This window comes from Heloderma suspectum, chromosome 3 (genome assembly GCF_057233095.1).
Source record: "Heloderma suspectum isolate Gila_16-S chromosome 3, 16-S_ref, whole genome shotgun sequence".
NCBI classification, from domain to species: Eukaryota; Metazoa; Chordata; class Lepidosauria; order Squamata; family Helodermatidae; genus Heloderma; species Heloderma suspectum.
Window position 1 is genome coordinate 157,608,661 of NC_139460.1, and position 20,288 is coordinate 157,628,948.

Genomic DNA, 20,288 nt, shown 5'->3' on the forward strand with positions numbered 1-20,288 from the left:
GGGCGGGGGGCTTTTTAAACAAAAAATCTTCCCCTGCTCCATGATCTTGATGCAGATAGGGGCAGGAGCCAGTGTACACCATGTTTTTGGACCATGTCATGTATAGTTTGACCTTTAGAACCACAGTTCAGACTGTCTTGTTCTACAGGGGGTTTGGAGATAGCCAACTGAGCCAGTCTCCTTATTCCTTCCATATTCTATTCTAATTTCACTTCTTATCTATATTTCCAATTTTAATTGGTGGGGATATTTCCAGTTGTTTTGTAATCTACCCTCCCCTCTTTTTCAATTTTATTGTGCACCAAGTTGCAGGCCTTGCTAGGTCAAAAAGTGGGATGCAACCAGTGGCGAAGTGCAGCCAGGGCTCACAGGGGTGGCGCACCGGCACTTTTTTCTTAGCAGGGATGCTGACCTCATCTACCACCCCCCTTTCGAATTACTTGTTCCCCCTGAGCTTAGCTGCAATTGTCACAGTAGCTCAGGGGAAATGACTATTCCCAGCAACAACATATTGTTGCCTGTTGTAATGCGATGTATTTTGGGATGGCTTGGTCTTGTATGGGCAACTAAGGCCCACTGGCTTTATGAAAGACCTGGTGGAGATGAAAACGTGTTTGTTGACATGAATTGACACTGCTGCCTAAATTTTTGGCCTCCCCTTGTGAGTGTGGCTATGGGGACTGTCATGATGAGCGCCCGCACTTCAACATTTACCACTACACCGCTGGATACAACTCGAAGAAACAAAGTGACACATAACTATATCAATCAATGAAAGTGACATTTGAAATGTGCTGAGACTGTCTAAACCTAGGCTAACTTCACCATGGAGAAGACCCTATCTTGTGTACTTCCCACAGCAGTGAGACAACGAGACCAGCTTCTCCTGCAGACCCAAGGACATGGGCAGGCTGATACAGGGGGAAGCGTTCCTTCAGACACCTGAGGACCAAGTTGTTTAGGTCAGGGGTCCCCAACCTTTTGGACCCATGGGCACATTTTGGATTTTGATAAACTGTTGTGGGCACCACCACAAAATGGAAGATGTGGCTAGCCCCATAACAGCTGTCGTGGAGGCCTGGGTAATCAAATTGGTGGTGGGGGGAGATAGCAAGTCAAAGGTACAGAGGGGAGAGAAAGAACAAGGCTAGAGGTTAGGAGGAGGAAAAAACAGCGAGGTAAAGAGGTGGTTAGGGAGCGAAAAAGCAAGGCTAGATAGAGACTGGGAGTGGAGAGAAACAGGAAGATAAAAGAGTGAGTGGGAGAGAAAGAGCAAGGCTAGGGGGCGAGCAAGGGAGAGAAAGAAGAAGGCTAGGGATGGGGAAGGGAAAGAAACAGCAAGGAAAGAGGTTGGGTGGAAAGAAAAAGCAAGGCTAGAGCCTGGGAGAAGAGAGATAGAAAGAGCAAAGGGGAAAGTCTCTGTGGATGGAAGAAGATTGGGTGGGCCCAAGAAGCAACTCTTTCCTTCTCTTCTTGCCTGCTGAACAGCTAATCAGTGGCAGGTTCAGGAACAGAAAGGAGAACCTTTTTTCAAGTTTTTTTAACATTAAAAACAAACTTTTGAACGGGACAAGGAGGGGAGAGTTTCATGGGCACCATTGGAGGCCTCTGGGCAGCATTGGGGACCCCTGGTTTAGGGCTTTGTAAGTCAACACTAGTTCCTTGAATTCAGCCTGGAAACAAAGAAGCAACCAATGCAGCTCTTTCAGGACTGGTGTTCTATGATCCTTGACAGCTGTCTCCATCAGCATCCTGAGAGCTGCATTTACACCATTTTGTAATTTCTGGATCATCTTCACAGGCAGGCCCATGTAAAGTGCATTACAATAATCAAACGAGAGGTGACCAGACCATGTGTCACAGTGCCTAGGCTATCTTTGCCGAGGAATGGCCATAGCTGGTACACCAGCCAATCTCGGCAAAGGCAGTCTGTGCTGCTGAGGCCACCTGGGCCTCCAGTGACAAAGCTGGATCAAAGCTGAATGTCACCAAGGACAAACAAAGCCAATCAAGAGGCAGGAGATGAGGGCAATGTAAATGAATGGGCAAAGATTTTCATAGGCATTGCCAAAAAAAGAGGCAGCTTCTTTGACACTGCCAAAAATATTCCAGAACCACCATGAATAGCTTTGGCTCAACCCTCGCACAGCTCAACTCTAGCAATACTCATTTTTATGAAAAATATTTTACTCATGGGTAATATGCCGTATCAAATCTAAAGAGCCTCTTTAACGAGCATACTCAGCAGTCAATCTATCTTGGGTTCTATTTCAACCAAGGGACTTTGACTTGTTAAGCCAAATATTTAACTACCGCTTGGATTTCTAGTATCTACTTGAAGTCTTTATCAAGCCACTCCAATTCATCTTTGTCAAATAATAAATCCTTTGGCCACAGACCCTCATTCTCTCCACAGGTGTCAAAGAAATATATCGCTGCAATTTATAAACACCCGAGATGACAGAATCCCCATTAGTACAATTGTTAGCCAATGCCAAAAGGTAATCTTGTTACAAATATCACCTCCTTCTCATCTGTATTATTTTCCGGGTGGTCTGAAAAGTTGATTCAGAAAATAATGCCACAAACAGCAACTTGTAGTTCCCGAGGCCAAGTGGCCAGATGTGTCAATAACCAGTGCAAATTAGAAACAGATGTTGGTCCATCTTGAATAATAAATATAATGAGAATACTTCCTTTGGTCTGTTAGGTCTTCAGCAGACTATATATATATATATATAAATATATTCCTGAAATTTTATAATCCATTTCCTTGAGTTTATCTGTTCTTATTATCTTGACATGGCTGAATTCCAAAACGCATTTACCATGGCTTGGTATACCTCTAACAACAATGTGTCTGCACAAACATTGCTAACCATGTGACCTGATTGTTTATACATTGCCAGTGTCTTTGATCAGGTGGTAGAAGTAGTGATGGGAGTATAATAACCCGAAAATGACCAATCATAGAATCGTTTAGTCTATGATTCTAAATATAGTGTACGATCTTGCAGCAGGACATGGAGGCTGGGAAGGTGGGATGGAGACATGACCCATGGGCAATGGAAAAATGGTGTGTGCAATGTACTGAGTCAGAGGCATAAAGTATTCAAACCAGCAGGTAGATTTTGAACCAATAAGTGGTGGGTCGTGTTGCAGGAAGGGTGGCTGAATGCATTTTTCATCTACTGCTGTTGATTCATAACAAGGGCCAGGAGCCCAAAGGCATCCCTTAGCAGTGGCAGAGGCTGCATAGTCCTGCATGGTGCTGGAGCGATGCTTGGAGAGTGGATGGCAGCATCTAGCTATGGCATAAGTCAGGGGTGAAGAACCTCAGGCCTGTGGGCCAGATTTGGACTGCCTGGGCTCCCCAGATGGCCACGCCCCTTTCTCTGCCCCCACCTTTTCCCTCTGACTGCTGCCTGTTTGGTAGTTTTTCAGCTTTTGCATGCCCCCACCTCACCCCCCACCCCCAATTCTAAAAGGTTGAAATGGCTTTTAGGCTTAGTTACTGGCAGGAAGAACTTCAATTAAACCTTGCTGGTATTTGGGGGCATTTTGGCCCTGCCCCCTTTCCCTCAGGCCTTGCCGAGTTTTGCCCACCCCTGGAATGTGGACCCCAAGAGCTACTTCAAAACTGAATTTAGTCCTCGAGCTAAAAGAGGTTCAATACCCCTGGTATAGGCCATTTATGCAACTTGTCCATGCTAGGCACTAACAATAAAGCAACATCCTCTGGTAATGGCTGCCTCGTCCCCACCCACCAACCCGGCATTGCTGGTAGTGCATTAACTCCTCCCCCCGGCCTGTCTACATCTCTATTAGCAAAAACAAAAAAAGAACTTTTGCCTGGGGGGATCCTTCTTATAGGGGATTTGTCTGTCAGAAAAAATTACCTAGGATGTAAAATGATTTCCCACTAAAACTGACAACATTTCAAAGGTGAAGCAGCTCCCACCGTAGGAGGCTCTGTGAAACTCTTTTTTGACTGATGTCTTGTGTAAACAAAAGTGGCTCTCCTAACGTGATCAATAGTACGGTTACATTTTGGCTTCAGGACATGATCAGGAAGAGAGACATTGGTTCTCAGGGCTGACAAAGTCTGATAGGGCTGACAAAACCGGTGCCACCTCCAAAAGCTGCCACAGCTTTTCTCCCTTACTGACAGCTGATACTACAGCTGGCAGGGGAGGGCTCCCCCCCAAACCCATATTCATCAGGGTCATAACTGAACCCATAGGGACACAAAAATAGAATTATTTATCTTCTAACCCACGTCGTTTCATACCTGATGTGTTCTTTTACAATAAGGAATAGATCACTCAGGGGTGGGGTGTGTGTGTATGAATTTAATTTAATTTAATGTGTCTCTAAAAGGCCATTGGAATCGGTTGGACCCCGGATCTAATCTGATAGGATCTGCTAATATGGTGAGCAGTGCCCAGAGGCTCCTTGGGCAAGACACCCTCAGTGGGCTTCCTCCTTCAGTGAGTCTACCTTCTCACCAGCTGCTAGAGCTCCTCATCCTCTTTCTTATCATTGCTACCACTTGCTCACTTGACAGGCAGAGAGCCAGTGAGCAAGTAGGCAGGGGCATCTCCTGCTCCTCATCCTCACCACCACTGTTGCCTACCCTTGATACCATCCCTGATGGTAAGATTTTGCAGCAAAACTTCGGGTAGGACTCTGTAAGGCCCTACTCTGAGTCTCCCACCCTCTTTCTTGGCTAGCAAGCCCCATTTCCCTCCCTCCCTCAATGGAAGGCCTATCCCAGGCACCTGCTGGTCACCCTTTACGGGGGCCAGGAAGGAATCTTTTCGTGCCATCCCAATTGGCCAAGGATTGGCACATTTTTCGCCTTCTCTGGGGTAACCATGATAGGTTTAGGGAGCAATCCTATGGCCACCAGACACTGTCTAGAGGACCATAGGATATGCTCATTTCCAGGAACTGACCTTGGAGCCCATGCTCCAAGGTCAGTTTCTGTAAAACTGACCTCCCTGCTTGTCCATGCTGCCTCCGAGGAGAAGCACCATCCTCCGCGCTCAGAAGAGGAGCGTGGAGTGACTGAAAAGGGGCATTCCAGGGCAGGGAGAGTGGAGCTGCACGTACAACACATCCAATGTGTCGTACGGCAGCTTCTTCTCCCAGCTGTCGTTCCCCCCCCCCCCCCGCAGCTAGGCAGTTGAAAATGGCTGTCTAGCAAAAATAGCAGGGCAGGAGAGGCACAGAGGGAACGATCCCCATGTGCCTCTCCTGCTTTGCTTTGGATAGGCGGTCACCTCTGAGTTTGGAGGTGGCCACCTATCTTGATAGGATTGCACCCTTAATGTATATATTTAGACTCTCATAGAGGTAGTTCACCTTCAATCATGCATTGTAACCTGGCAGGCAAGACAGCATTGGGGGGGGGGGGGGAGAAGAACTAGGCCCACAATCATGCTAGAGACTCCTGTCCTAGAAACCAGGAGGGAGGAACTGCCTGTAGGAACACAGAAAGCTGCCTTACACTGAGTCAGACCATCTAGCCTAGTATTGTCAACACTGACAGCAGCGGCACTCCAGGGTTGCAGGTGGGAGTTTTTCCAGCCCTACCTGGAGATAGTGGGAATTGAACCTGTGACCTTTTGCATGCCAAGCATGGGTTCTAGCAGCAGGGCAAGGCCCAGCCAGCTGATCTTGGCAGCCGTTGGAGGTGGCACCTGCTCATAGCCTAACCGTTGCATGAGGGTAGAGGCTTTTACTGCAGGCTTTAGGCTCCAGAGTGAGCACAGCCCCTGCACAACACATGCAGCATGGAGAGCCAGGCCTGTTCCTGAGCATAGGGCATGGGGCCCCACTCTTTAACCCCCCCCCTTGACCTATCCCCCTCTGCTCCACTACTCCCAGTCAAAACCAAGGTTCCAGCAGCTTTGCATCCACTATCAGTGTCTACCTCTTTATTATCACCTCAAATGGCTGACTGCTGACAAGGGTTAGACCTCTCAGCAGGTAATACTGCTTGCTACACAAAATATAATAAACATTTGACAGCCCTTTCTGCAGAGTTTTCTCCCCCCTGCCCCCCACCACCTCCTTTTTTGGTTATTAGTTTTCCCAGGGCTGTCTCAGTCCGTTCATTGCTTCTCAAATTCAGTTTGCCAATTGTTTTTCGTTTTATGCAACAGGCTGTCGTTTCCTTTGAAGTCCCATCATCCTTACCTACAAACTTTGATGTAATGCAAAGCTCTTGAGTGGAGTGTGAAGATCAAAGGCAAATATGACAGTCTAGCTGTTGCTGCTGCTACTGGCCCTCCCAGGTTAGAATGGGGAAACTAAGCTGACATGCCCTGCCTGCCTTGGACCTGTTCCATGTGGCTTGTGCAAGAAAGCAAGGTGCTCCATGAGTGGAAAGCCCATCTTTTCACCAAACCAGTCACCACCCTCTAATTCTGCCTCCCCCAACCCGGTGCCCTCCAGATGTGTTGAACCACAATGCCCAGCATCCCCAGCCAGCATGGTGGGAGTTGTAGTCCAACACATCTGAAGGGCACCAGGTGGTAGAAGGCTGTAATTCATCCCCATTATAGGGCCTGGCTGCAAAGGAGAGGAAAGTGAGGCTCCAATCCTATACACACTTGCCTGGGTGCTAAACCCCATTGAACTCAATGGGACTTAATTTTGAATAGGCATGCATTGGATTGCTCTGTGAGTCAGGATACTCAGAAGAAATGGTGAGTGCTAGGACTCAGGAGGGTTGACCGGAGGCTAGCTGGGAGACAGTTGAGATGGAAAGGCCAGGTGGCCAAGCTATACAACCTGGAACAGGGGTGGGCAACTTGTGGCCCTCCAGACATTTTGGCAGACAACTCTCATCAGCACTAGCCAGCTTAGTCAATGGTGAGGGCTGATGGAAGTTGTAGGTCAAAAACATCTGAAAGGCCACAAGTTGCCAACCCCTGGGCTGGAATGGTCAATGGAGACCCTGGCCATGGGCGGGGTGGATCTAAGTGTGGCCTCACGAAGCAGAAGGGAGCTGTACAGTTAGGACAACCTGGAGTCAGAGACAGGGCCATGGTGTGGGAGTGAGGGGTCAAGGATGCACGTCTCCCTACTTGTACCAGGAGGGGGCTCATGTCAAAGGATTTGAGGGACAGTAGATTCAATGTCCTTCTCTGAGTCATCTCTCCTTTATGTGGGGTAGGGTGGGTATAGGGTTTTAGGTAGTTGTTCCAGGCAGTCCGGGAGAGGATGGGGCAGGCATCATATCCAGAAATGCTACTGACATCATTTAGAGATGGGAGAGAATTTGCCTTGGTTTGTTTTTTGATAAGAACTTACCAAACTGGCAAATGTCTTCAGTATATGAGATAGAAAGAACTTGAAATTTAAACAACATGAATGTGGGAGAAAGCAAAACTGACAGATTTGTCCACTAAGGTAGAGGACTTTGAGTGCTTAGCTCTTAAAAGTGTGCTTTCAAATCCCTGTGTGGGATGCTAAATTAGGTGTGATATGTGGTTGGCCCCTCTGTTTTTTGAGAGCCTCCTCATCTTTAACAGCTACACAGCAGGCAATGTAAGTGTACCTGTTGAATTTGGCTGATGCAGATGAGGGAGAATTTCATTCAATTCATCACGTGATAAGAAGCTAACAAAATTTGCTAATTTCTTCATACACAGGATAGAAAGAACTTGAGTTAAAAAAAAGCAAATGTGGAAGAAAGCAAAGCAGACAGATTTGTCCATCCCTAGACAGTTTTCCTCAAGCCTCCTCATGCCCTTACATTAAGCTCAGCAGCCCAATAAATACCTTTAGAGCATCCACATTCTTAATCTCACTTTATTCTGTACATTAAACATTATTCGTCCAATCCGTTTGTTCCTCTGCCAAAACCTCTTCCATCTTCTGCAATCAAACCTTTTTTCCCATAGCTCATGGGGCTTTCACCCACACCCTATTTTCTTACCAGGTTTCTAAAAAATAATAGAGCTATTCCCTCCTCCAATCAACCATCATACCGTCACTCCTTCCAGAATCAGGGCAGCTGCACTTCTCTACCTTCTGGACATGCCAGAAGGCATCTTTGAAGCTGTAGCTCAGCTCTCCCCAACTTGGCCTCCAAATGTTTTTTTGGATTACAACTCCCATCATCCCTGACCATTGGCCATGCTGATGGGAGCTGTAGTACAAAACATCTGGAGGGTGCCAAGTTGAAGAAGGCCGATGTAGCTAAACCATCGGTGACCTTCTCTTTTCCACTTCTGTCTGACTGGAGCTTCATGATGTGCCAAGGCAAGGGAGCCTGGGTGGCAAAGTTCATAGAAGATGCAAGGAAGGTATGCCCTCATTTATGTGTACTAAAGAACTATGCTTGTATAACCATGCCCAAGGCTGCTGTCTTTAAATATGCATATATTTTCTGTTCTCTATGCTTGTAACCCATGGCCAAACAAAATAGCCTTCTCATCTCCTTATATGTGTTGGTGGTTGCTCTACCTTGCCCTGCAATTATCAGCTAGCTCAGGAATTCTGAATTATACTAATGTCAATGAATCACACACAGTATCTGAGTACGTGTAAGGTAGCCAGTTCAGTCTATACATTGGTGGGTTTCAGCAGAACCCTCATCTGCTGAGAAACCACAGCAGGTTGCAGAGGATTCTAGGGCATATTATCAGGCACATACACAGTTCATGTCAGGCAGTAGCTATGGCTTTTGGGCCTCACCATTGCCTCATGGAAACTGAGAATGCAACCATGTTGAAAGGTTCCTGGTATGGCTTGGATCTGTACTTTTCATACCTGTTATACAATGTTCTCTTCCCAGGTTCATATCAAACAGCTGTTACACTTCTCTTGTTCTGCCACAAAATGGGCCATTTCCATTTCTGGAGTCCTCTATTGAAGGTGTCCTCTATTTGAAGGGCTGTGCATTCCAAGTCTGGTGTGAAGAGACAGAACCATAAGAAAGGAGAGCAACAGGGGCCTGGAAATTGCCCATCAGCAGTTAGCACCTGGTGACTAGACTGCTTTAGTTCAATAATATGGGCATGTTTGCAAAACAGTTTAGCACACAGAAAGTAGAAAGGAAAAATCGGCTAATCTTGTATCACACGTGTATACACATTTTAAGTTTTGCCTCTGTGCATTAGGAAACAGGCCAATCCTGAGCTGGAAAAGATACAGAAGGGAACAATAGGGGTGTTTCCATGACAACAGAAGGAGAAGCGAATGGTGGAGTACCAGATTTTTTAAAAGGAATCAGCTTTGTTGAGCTTTGGTCCATGCAGGACTCCACAAGCGAGTGCTCTGCACCAGTAAAAATTACTTCACAGGACATACTTCCCACTGGGGGTGGGGGTTGGAGTGAACATCATCTGACTGGCAGGGGGTGCTCAACCAATAAGAGAGGCTTCCCCCCCTCTCCCCCTCCCTTTCTCCTTTCCCCTGAAGCTCCACATGCACTTGCATTTCAGGAGCAAGCCTCATTGACCACAATGGGAGTTACTTCTGAGTAGACACACTTGTGCTGGGAAAGACTGGAGGTGGTGGGGAGAACACAGGGATTGGAAATCAGCCCCCTTTCTAACCCTATGCTGCACAGGATCTCTATAATGAAGGTGTGAAGTAGTTACTTCCTAAGGCAATAAACCAAACAATGGAGAATTGGAGCTTCAAGATCATGCTTTAGAGCATTTAGAGACTTTGTGCTTTAAACTGTGCCATTTCAATTGAGGGGGATCTCCTTGGTAAATTCTGATGTGGGCATTCAGGGGAGAAGCCCCATTGAGCACAATGGGAGTTACTTCTGAGTAGACCTTACTTGGTTTGTGCTGGGAAACACAGGGACAAGAAGCACCCCTTGACCAGGGTCAGTGTGAAAGGCACACCCCTGGGCAGTGGCAGCATAGCCGAGATAAATGCGGGGGTTGGGGCACACAACAACGATACCGCTGAGAACCCAACTTGAGGAAAAGAATCAGACTTTAAGCAAACTCAGGAAATCCAGTTTTTGTGTGATAAGCTCCATCATGGCTGCTGGGTGGCCACGACGTCATGTACCCCTAATGACCTCAACACACAACCAGCTCAGAGCAAATCGCTGGTGGAGATGGCCCCAACATCTCTTACGGGAACCTTAAAAAGTTAACCAGGACTTTTGTTTTGCTTTTTTCACTCAGGAAAGGAAAAAGACAACTAAGGTGGCAAGGAGATATGAGATAATACAATTATGAACAGAACAGAGATATTGTATTCCCCCTCTCCTCGTATTATTAACTCAGGGTCACCCAATGAAATTTATTGACACTAGTTAAGGACTACCAAAGGAGAAGGGATGTGGGAGTGTTTCCTCAAAGAGGTATGGTACCTCAACAAAAAAAGGGAACACAAATATCAAAGCATACTACTTAATTACAAAGCATACTAATGAATTACATACTAATGCAATGTACTTCAAGTGAAAATATACTGAGGTATATGAACCCTAGATGACACAGCACAGGATAGTCTCCAGTTCCCTCCAAAGCCTCTTATTTTTTTCATTGCTACTCCTTATGCTCCAAAACGCCTCCCAGTACATGATGCCACCTCTCTTTCTTCCTTCAAATCCCTCCTCAAAACCCACTTTTCAGTGGACCATTTGGCAAATCCCCCTAGTTCCCATGCCCTACGCTTGTAATCAAGCCTAACTACATGTAACTTGAATAATTACATACAGATCTCCAGATGTTTTGAAATTCAACTCTGAGAAGCTCCTGCCAGCATGGCCAATGGTCAGGAATGCTGGGAGTTGAAGACCAAAACATCTGGAGGTCTCCTTTCTGCCTCTTCCCTGGTGTAGTGGAGAGGAAATGTAGAAGAGTGACGCTCCGGGTCTTTTTTCAGAGCAGGAGCAATGACAACAATGGCCATGCTGGATGGGAATTACTGGAGATGTAATCCAACACATCTGGAGGGCACCATGTTGGGAAAGGCTGCTTTAAGGCATGAATAAAACTGTAAGTTATGGTACTCACAACCACAAGATGTAGTAGTGGCCACTAGCTTAGGGCTAAACAAGACATGACATTTGTTTATTACTTCAACTATTTGAAGATTCCCAAAGCTTCAGAAATTAATACTTGACTAATTTTAGATAGCTAGATAGATGATAGGTAGATATTCAGTTAGTGAATTAGAACAGCTTTATTCTTAAATATTTCTACCTCCTAGTTGGCCCAATAACCTTTCCTCTGTCTGAATTTGGAGAACTTTCAAATTATCATTTTAGTCTGCTTGAAATATAAGCACCTCGAATTACTCTGGCTTGGCTAGAGATTTGAAAACTGGAGTCTTAAGTTCAATTGACAGTAGGGTGGCCAAAAATCTTACACATTGCCCAAAAAATATGAAATGCATCATTTGTATATAAGTTAGGGTGACCTAAAAAGTCAGTCAAAAGAGGACATAGATTTTCATAAAATATGCACATGCTTGTTTATATGTATAGATACAAATTCAGAAACTATAATTTAAATAGAAATACAATATATCTCCCTGTAGTGGAGAAAACTGTGACCAGGTGACCTGTGTGGCTGCTCCATCCACTGTCCAGGTGCTAACTATTGATGGGCAACTTCAAGGTCCCAGATTTCTCTTCTGATGGTTCTTAATCTTTTAACTGGACTTGGACTGGACAGCCTTTCAAACAGAAGTGACCTTCAAATAGAGGACTGTCCTCTAACAACCCTTCAAACAGAGGACTGTCCTTCATAAAATTGGCTACAGGGGCACCCTAGTGGCCAGCCCCACACATCACATCCTTCAGATTATAGTAATCTGTTCATTTTATAACAGTTTTACAATAGTTCCTTCAATCATTCAGCTCACAGCTATAACCCACTTCTGGTGTTTGGAAACAGAACACATGGAAGAGAGGGGCTCAGGCCCTGCCCTCTCCACATCTACCTTTCCTGTGTTGATGGGGAAGGTGCAAGCAGAGGCTATAGCTGCATTTGGCTGAATATGATAACAATCCTCTGTACCGTTCAGAAGACTATGCAGGGCTCCCAATTCCGTGAAGACTAACTGCGTCTACTCAGAAGTGTCCTGTCTCTGCATTAATGTTCTCCTTCACTTTTTTGTCTTGCTTCTTCTTCTTTTGATCTTTCTCCTGTTTCCTTCTAAACAAAAAAGAAGATGGTGATCATACCATGACCCACCTAAGGTCAGAGTGCAACCCACTTGTGGGGCCTGGCCCACTCATTGGCCAATGGCCTAGGTAATTCACTGAGTCCAGAGTGGAACCATGGGCTACATTCTAGCTCAGTTCTTGGAAAATCCAAGGTTTTGATCCTCTGCTGCTGATACTTACAAAAGCTCTACCAACCTAGTGCTTTCAGTGCTGAAACAAAGGTGAGAGAACATATTTTGTATTCAACAAACTCCCCAAATTCCAATTCACAATTTTACATATTCAATATATGAATGCAGCAAACAACATCTTTAATTACGTAGGATAAATTTCATAGCCTCCTTTCCAATACAGAAATTTCAGGTTTGCTGCTAAATTACATTTTTTGTACTGCAAGGGGGGGCACTAAAATTCATTCTGCCATTTAAAAAAAACCTTTAAAAAACAAAGACAAAAAGGAACTTGCATCAAATTTGATCTACAAAATAGAATTGTGATCTTAATAATAAATTTTTAAAAGTTCACATGCCATATTTCTTTCAAATTCAGTTTTATTATTTGCGCGGTTATATTTTGTAATTAAAATGCATGTCGGGTTCACTGCATCTTGGTTGAGACTTATCCCATTATTTATTACTTTTCCCCTGTTGAAAATAAGGTAGACAGTAATTGGCAAGCAGGGAATCTAATAAGGGAAACCCAGAGATAGTCATGGGAGCAGGCATTTGAGCAAGTAGGCTTATACATCTTCAGCACAAGATGGTTTTGTTAGGTTCTACTACTGTATTTTAGGAATGTGCGAATCAGCGAAATCTGAGGTTGCCGAAGTTCTCCAAATTCCATCTTGAGGCTCGTTCTGACTCAACTCTGTATCAGATTGTGAACTTTGGGTTTTTGTTTTTGAATGTGTATTTTTGTGTGGCTTTTTCCAAATGTGCACATCCATGGTGCACATCTTTGAAATGTACGCATTCTTCTCCCATCAATTAAAGCATATTTGTGCACATTTTTCAATACCACACGTTTTTTCATCCACATTTTTCAAATGCACGCATGCTGTCAAACACATTTGGACAAATCACATCGAAAACTCAGAAATGTATGGACTTCAACCGCAGACTGCATCTGCATCTCTGCTTGGTCTGAATGGTGTGAACTGGATAAATCCTGATCAAAAACGAACTGAAATGAATTTCTCACACATCTCTACTTTTCGTAGATTCTTTTTGCTACCGGTCTTTTTCTCTCCAGTCTTTTTCTTAACTGACATTCACGTGAGATTCTTCAGGTAAAAGACTTCCATGCTGGCCCAGGTCAGATCGAACATTTTGCACTCTCTTATCCATGGTTAAGAGTTCAGCAGCCCCCATCGGGAGCACACTCCATCCCTCATCCTTTATGCTATGGGTGGACACCCTCCAGCCTGCAGGCCTTAAACCCGTCTACAGTGGCTTGGGTCTCTCCATGAGCCCCTCCCTCCACAAGGACATCCCCTGGCCTAGATGCTACTGGAGAGTAGTGATGGCGGAGAATTCCACCACAGACTCCAGTGAGGCAAGATTTTAAAGAATCTGGCCCCCCGGAGTCTGTGGCGGAACAGACCACTCACCTCCGCCTCTCCACAGGAGCCGTCCGGGTCGGATCCCTGTCCATGTTGAACCTGCGGAGCCGGCCACCAGCTCTGCAGCGCTGGAGAAAGTCAATACGGCTGGCAGCCATTGTCGTATCTCTGTCTAAGTCAGTCCCCCGGACACAATTGGCATAGTGGGAGCCATTTGAGGCCGTAAAGCTGGTTGATTAGCCTAAATGCAGCCATTTACGACTGCATTTAGGCTAATCGAGCAGCTTTACGGCCACAAATGGCATCCGCTACACCATTTGCATCTCTATTTTTGGCTGTGATAGGCTACATAAATATTTGCGTAGCCTATCACGTGAACAGGGACGCAAATGGCCATTTGCATCCGGGGGACTGACTTAGACAGAGATACAGCACGGCAATGGCTGCCGGCCGTATCGACCTTCTTCAGCACTGCGGAGCTGGCGGCCAGCTCCGCAGGTTCGACACGGAGCCGGCCTGGACGGATTCCGGGGGGGGAACAGATCACCTCCCCCCCGTTGAGGATTCCAGGGGGAGGAACGGATCACCTCCCCCCCCGGCGGACCCACCGCAGGCAGCAGGTAAGGGGATTCGTACATCCCTATTGGATAGCTTTGCAGGGAGGCGGGGAGAGGAATCCTCTTGTTATCTCTGATCTATGATTCCCATAGAAATTAAATGTATGATTTAACGGTGCTTAACTTTGGTTGGAATGTGTCCATAATGTATGTAATGGAAAATCAACCAATACCTATGAATAGTATTACTAGCATGAGTATAAAGAAAAAAAGTACATTTGCCAAAACAAAAATAAAACAAAACAATCTATTTACATCTGAAATTTCCCATTTAATTTGACCTGTTCTAAAGTCAGTTACAGTGCTAATGAGTGTATATCATTTATTCCTATCAACTTTGGCTCACACCATTAAGAAAAACAAATAATTACATTTTATATTCTATTTACATGCAGTAGCATGCACTTATCTTCTACTCAGTGGCATATGTCAATGTGAAGGGAGATTTTGTCTCATCATAATATGTTAATTAGCTTTGCATATTTTTTTAATTAAACATGGCCAAAGGGGAGAATAGAAAAATATTTCTATTCTTCTATATTTCATCTTCTTCACATTACTTGGTAATTATTGTCTGTGTTATGACACAAAGCATTTGGGCTTCTGAGCAACTTGCAGGTTTTTGCTTTCCAACTGCAAAGTACACAATTAAACCCAATGTTTAATTAAACTTGCATTGCTTGCAGCGGTTGTTTAATCACAAGACAATCAATGCCTGTTTCCAAAAATCTTAATAAACAAGAATATTTTTAAGTTAATGGCATGTTGGCACATCCTCCCAAGAAATAAACCGTGCAATGTATTAATTTTTAGTTTTTTGGAAATGTGTTTGTTCTTACTCTGCAAAAATTGCCTTAAATGAATGGTGTCTCATCTAAATTGTGAATTTCCCCTACCAAACAACCGTAGCCGTTTTAGAAACAAATTGAGATATACACTTGTTTAAAAACTGCATTCACAGCAGTGAGGCAGAAAGATTTGTGGGCAGGGGGAGGGGAAATTTAGCCAGAGGAAAGGTCTACACAACTTTATTTATTGTAGATTATGCCAGAATGAATCTCTTCATCTTGAAGGTGCCCTATGACTCCTTGGTGTGTGTGTGAAAACTAATGTATGGGCTTTATCTGGGCTAGAGTTTAGTGCCCTATCAGCAGCTTGGTGTCCTATCAGCAGAGTGGCAGTGGGATATTATGCCTGAGAGAGGTTCGTATCATCTGCAGTGGTGTAGTAGTAAATTCTGAAGTGCAGGGGCTCCTCATGACGATCTCCATAGCCACGACCCCAAAGAAAGTCCAGAACTGTTGATCCGTATCAACAAACCAGTTCTAGCCATTTTCTTCCCCACCAGGAGCAGCTCTTTTGTAAAGGTAATGGTTGCCCATTCAAGACCAAGCCGCCCCCAAATACTTTGCAATACAACAAGGAACATTATCGTGTTGCTAGGAGAAGTCATTTCCTCCCAGAACTGTGAGGACTGCAGCTAAACCCAGGGGGAGCAAGGAATTCTGGGGAGTGGGGGGCAGATGTCGTCAGCATCCCTGCTAATGTGCTGAGGCTGTGTCCATGCAAGCCCTTGGTGTGCTACACCGCTGATCATTTGCCACCCCTATTCCCATGCTTTAATCTACAGGGATACTTAGCAAGAGGCACCATGGCAACATTAAAGGCCTTGAGAGAAGATTGCCCCATCACAATTTTCCAGCTGCTTTGGCAGCCATTTCCAGGGCAGGAATATTTTAGGTAACCTTTCTGAGTTGCCACGAGGGTGAGGGTGCACCTTGTTTCTGGTTTAGGAGGTGGGATCCAGATGAGAGGAGGGTTTCTTCTTGGAGCAAGAGGGTGGGTTAGATTAGATGTAGGCATCCTGGAGTAGGCCCAGGGCCAGCCCTACTGTTAGTCAGACAGAGATGCAGGGCAGGCCCAAGACATTTTGTTGCCTGAGGCAAAGGACAAGATGTCGACTCCTCCCCATTCTGTGTACAGGAATTGGCTGGTTTGGCAGCTGAATCTTACTTCAATGCAGTGTTCAACACCTGAGGCAGCAGGGTAGTTTAGGTAGGCCAGGACAGGTTGAGTACACAGCTCAGATCTCCAACAGAAGGGAACAGCTGGAGAGCCCAGGGGGAATAGGCAGGAGGCTGCCCCTGCTGCTCCACACCATCTGCTGCCTGAGGCAATTGCCTCAATCTGCCTAATAGTAGGGCTGGCCTGGGAGATGGGTACTGCAGGTAGCTGATTTTGAGTGTCACAGAACAGCAGCAAATGGCTAGTTATTTAATGTATTATTGTTATATTTTTACTCATGGGAAGAGGCACGTGTGAGATTTTCAGTCTCAGGTCCCAAAATAACTTGGCCAGCTTTGGGTACTATTCACCTGGTCTGGGGCGCCATTTGCTATTCTGTCTCAGGCAGCAAAATGTCTTGGACCAGCCCTGAATGGGACCCTGGTAAAAGGAAAGGAGCCAGTCTAGCTCAAAACGGGGTACTTAAGCTGGAGATGTAGTGGCAGTGGGTGTGCTCAGAGGAGTTAGTGTGGTTTATTTGTGTATTAATTTAATATATTTTTTAGCCTGCCCAATAACAAAAAGTTTCATCTGGCTTGTGTGGGGGCTGCTGATGTTCTGAGATGTTTTTAGTTCGAGATTAGATATCTTGCTTTTGCTGCTCATACTGAACTGTGTTCTTATTATTGTTAGGCCCTATTAATGTAACTTCTTAGTGGACTATTTAATCGTAGTGCAACTTTGAATTTATTGGTATGAGTTGACTTGGTTTGGTTTGTTGATGTGTGGCTATGTGCCCTCTTTTACAGGGGACAGTTTGGATTTGTAGAGCTGCCAGAGGACTGGGCTTATTTGAAAGGCATCCTCTATTTGAAGGGCTATCCAGTTCAAGTTTGGTATGAAGATAAAGAACTATTGAAAGGAAGAGCCCAGAGCCTTGAAGCTGCCCATCAAAAGCACCTGGATAGCAGACTGAGCAGGTAAACACAGATCACCTAGTCACACTCTTCCACGCTAAGATGAGATGTACTGTATTTCTTTTTAAAGGATAATAATTATCTCTAAATTTGGATCTATACATATAAATTAGCATAGGGAAATATTATGTAAATCGGTGTCCTTTCGTCCTCTTTTTTGGTGATTTATGTCCTCTTTTTGGTGACCACCGTAACTGTACACTCATTTAAGTTTAGATTATTCATGTTGAAATGAATGGCTTAGACATTATATTTTGCTTTAAATGATTGCCCTTATTGTCATTTAAGTTGCATTGATATATTGCGTTGTGATATATTGCATCGAGAGCCGGTGTACTGGTTAGAGTGTTTGTGACTTAAGAAATCCAGATTCCAGTCCCTGCTTGGCCATGAGCTCACTGGGTGAGTTTGGGCCAGTTACTGACTCTCAGCCTAACCTACCTCACAGGGTTGTTGTGAGGATAAAATGGAGATGAGGAGGATCAAACCACCTTGGGTTCCTTGCAAGAGGAAAAAGGGCAGGTTATAAATGTAATTGATATAAATGTAAATAATAATAATAATAATAATTTGGATAGTGTTGGATAGTGGTTTGTGGCTTTTAAAACATTTGATAAAAATGTACTTTCTATGTGCATCTACTCAGAATTAAGGTAAGGTGTATAGGATTGCAGCCTTAGGGTTATTTCTGAGTAGATGTGCATAGGATTGCACTGTCAGAGATGTTAGGAACATAGGAAACTGCCTCACACCAGACCAGATGATTTGTCCATATAGCTCTGTGTTGTCCACCCTGACCGGCAGCAGTGTCTGGTCTCGGGAGGGATCTTACTCATCCTCTGCTACTTGATCCTTTTAACTGGAGCTGAACTGTCTGTGTGCAAAGGATATGATTTACCAGTGAGGTATGGTTCCTTCCTAACCTCATAGAGTTTAGGAATGAATAGGGCTTGAGCTGAACCTGCTACACTGTCCTGTTAGGACAGAGAATCACATTTCTCAATTTATGTTCTTTACAGCTATATTGCTACAGTCTGAGTTAACATTACAAAATGCATGGCTGCAAAACACTCAATTTACAAGGCAGTAAAAAGGAGCTAGGTATTAAGAAGCTGTAACCCCCTTTCTTGAGTATGAAGAAATGCGTTCGATCTCAAGAGCACATCTTATATACAGTCAGAGGGAGAGACAGCACATTTTCATAGCAATACCATCCATTTCCACCTTTTCTTAAATCAATTTTTTATTGTGAGTTTCAACAAAACAAACAAAAACATAACAAAACCAAAAAATTGAAAATATAACAACATACTCTAAAGTCCTCAGTTTCAAATATTACAACATTCTAGGGAGAAAAAAGGGAAAGAAAAATACATTACACATAAACTTCAGCAAAAGCAAACCAATCCAAATATAAGTCTATTCGCAAGTGATGCCTACATACCACTCTTTCAAACGTTGCTAATGTTGTCATTTCCTAACCCCCTTTCTTGAGTATGCATAAATGCCTTCGAACTCAAGAGCACATCTTATATACAGTCAGAGAGAGAGAGAGAGAGCACATTTTCATAGCAATACCATCCATTTCACCTTTTTTAACATGGTTAATCAGGGGCATCTTTAATTGATTTAAACTTTAAAAAATTATTAATCTAAGTGATAAATCAATTAAATGTTGCATCCCTAGTAGCTATGCATCAAATAAGTGGCATTCTACGGATCCAATCAGGTGAGTTAATTCTGTCATATCCAGAACTGTGCTGACATTTTTAATCAGGCTTATATTATTCAAGAGGGCCCACAAAAGGAAATGGGTGCTCTCTCTCTTTTTCTTTTTTTTTGGGGGGGGGGGGTCTATAACAGAGTCCGCCTAAACGCCTGTGTTCAGTTGGTTATCATCTGTCCCCTTAACCAAGGCTGTAGCCAAAACACGGTTGAAGTGGGCAGTTGAGTCATGACATCCATGAAATCCTCATTTTTCTGTTATGAAAATGTATCCCCATGCAAATGTCCACGCACTGTTTTAATATAAAGAAATGGAGGGGTGGGGGTGGATGGGAAGCTTATAAGCTCCAAACACTAAATATTAAACTAGTTAGGGTATAAACAGGCAGAAAGCTTGTAGGAAAAAATCCAGTTCAATGGTTGCCTATACACACACACACACACGTGTGTGTGCATATGTGTGTGTGTGTGTATTATATATATTACCCCTCACTTAACAATTTGCAGGTTGCAACTGAGGTTGAGCTTACAGGTGACAGAGTCCTGAAGAGGCAGAGTGGACTACATTACTTCAATTCAGACTACAGATGAGGCGATTCACTTTTTTTTTAATTAATACCCTGCATTTGCAGTGAAGGCTGGTGGCTCCAATGTCAGTGCAGCATTGAATCTGCTCTGGAAGCACCTTGGAAAATTCCTTTAGAGTTCTGACTGGTTCTGACTGAAACCCGGAGCGAATTCACCGCCCCACTGACGTCTGAGCCACCAACCTCCACTGTGTATGTTTAAAAAAAAAACAATTTTAAAACCATTTAAAATTCTATATATCTTCCCTCCCTATACATTGTTACTTGTGTCTCATGTCTTAAGTTTAGACTGTAAGCCTGAGAGCAGGGACTGTCATGCTAGTTATCTTTGCAAGCCATCCTGGAAGACTTTTTGGCTAAAGGGCAGTGGATAAATGCTAGACCTGTGTGCATATGGCCTCTTGAAATTCTCCACCTCACTTGCGGGCAGAGAAATTTGGGAGACAATTTCACCGAATTTTTCCAGAGGGTGGAGAAATTCTCAACCATTAGGGCTCCCTATTGGCAGGGCTTATAGAACAGCTTCTTTTTTGATGAAGGTTTTGGGTTTTTGTGCTGCAACAGCATCAACTGTCTTGGCAGGCAGGCCCTCAGTTTGCATCCACCGCAATTCAGGTGGGGCAGTGTTGTGTCCAGCTCCAGGGATGAGGTGGAGCT

At 44.4% G+C, this 20,288-nt stretch overlaps 1 long non-coding RNA gene across 2 annotated transcripts in view; it reads right to left on the minus strand.

The window, feature by feature from the left end:
* Positions 1 to 7,806: 7,806 nt before the first annotated feature.
* The window catches only part of LOC146350369 (uncharacterized), a 43,404-nt gene continuing 30,922 nt past the window's right edge, over positions 7,807 to 20,288 (minus strand). For both annotated transcript variants that reach the window (XR_014789267.1, XR_014789268.1), the window contains 2 exons: positions 12,012 to 12,149; positions 7,807 to 8,926 (listed from right to left, as the gene is read on the minus strand). This is a non-coding gene — a long non-coding RNA (uncharacterized LOC146350369). The remainder of the gene's footprint in view (positions 8,927 to 12,011; positions 12,150 to 20,288) is intronic.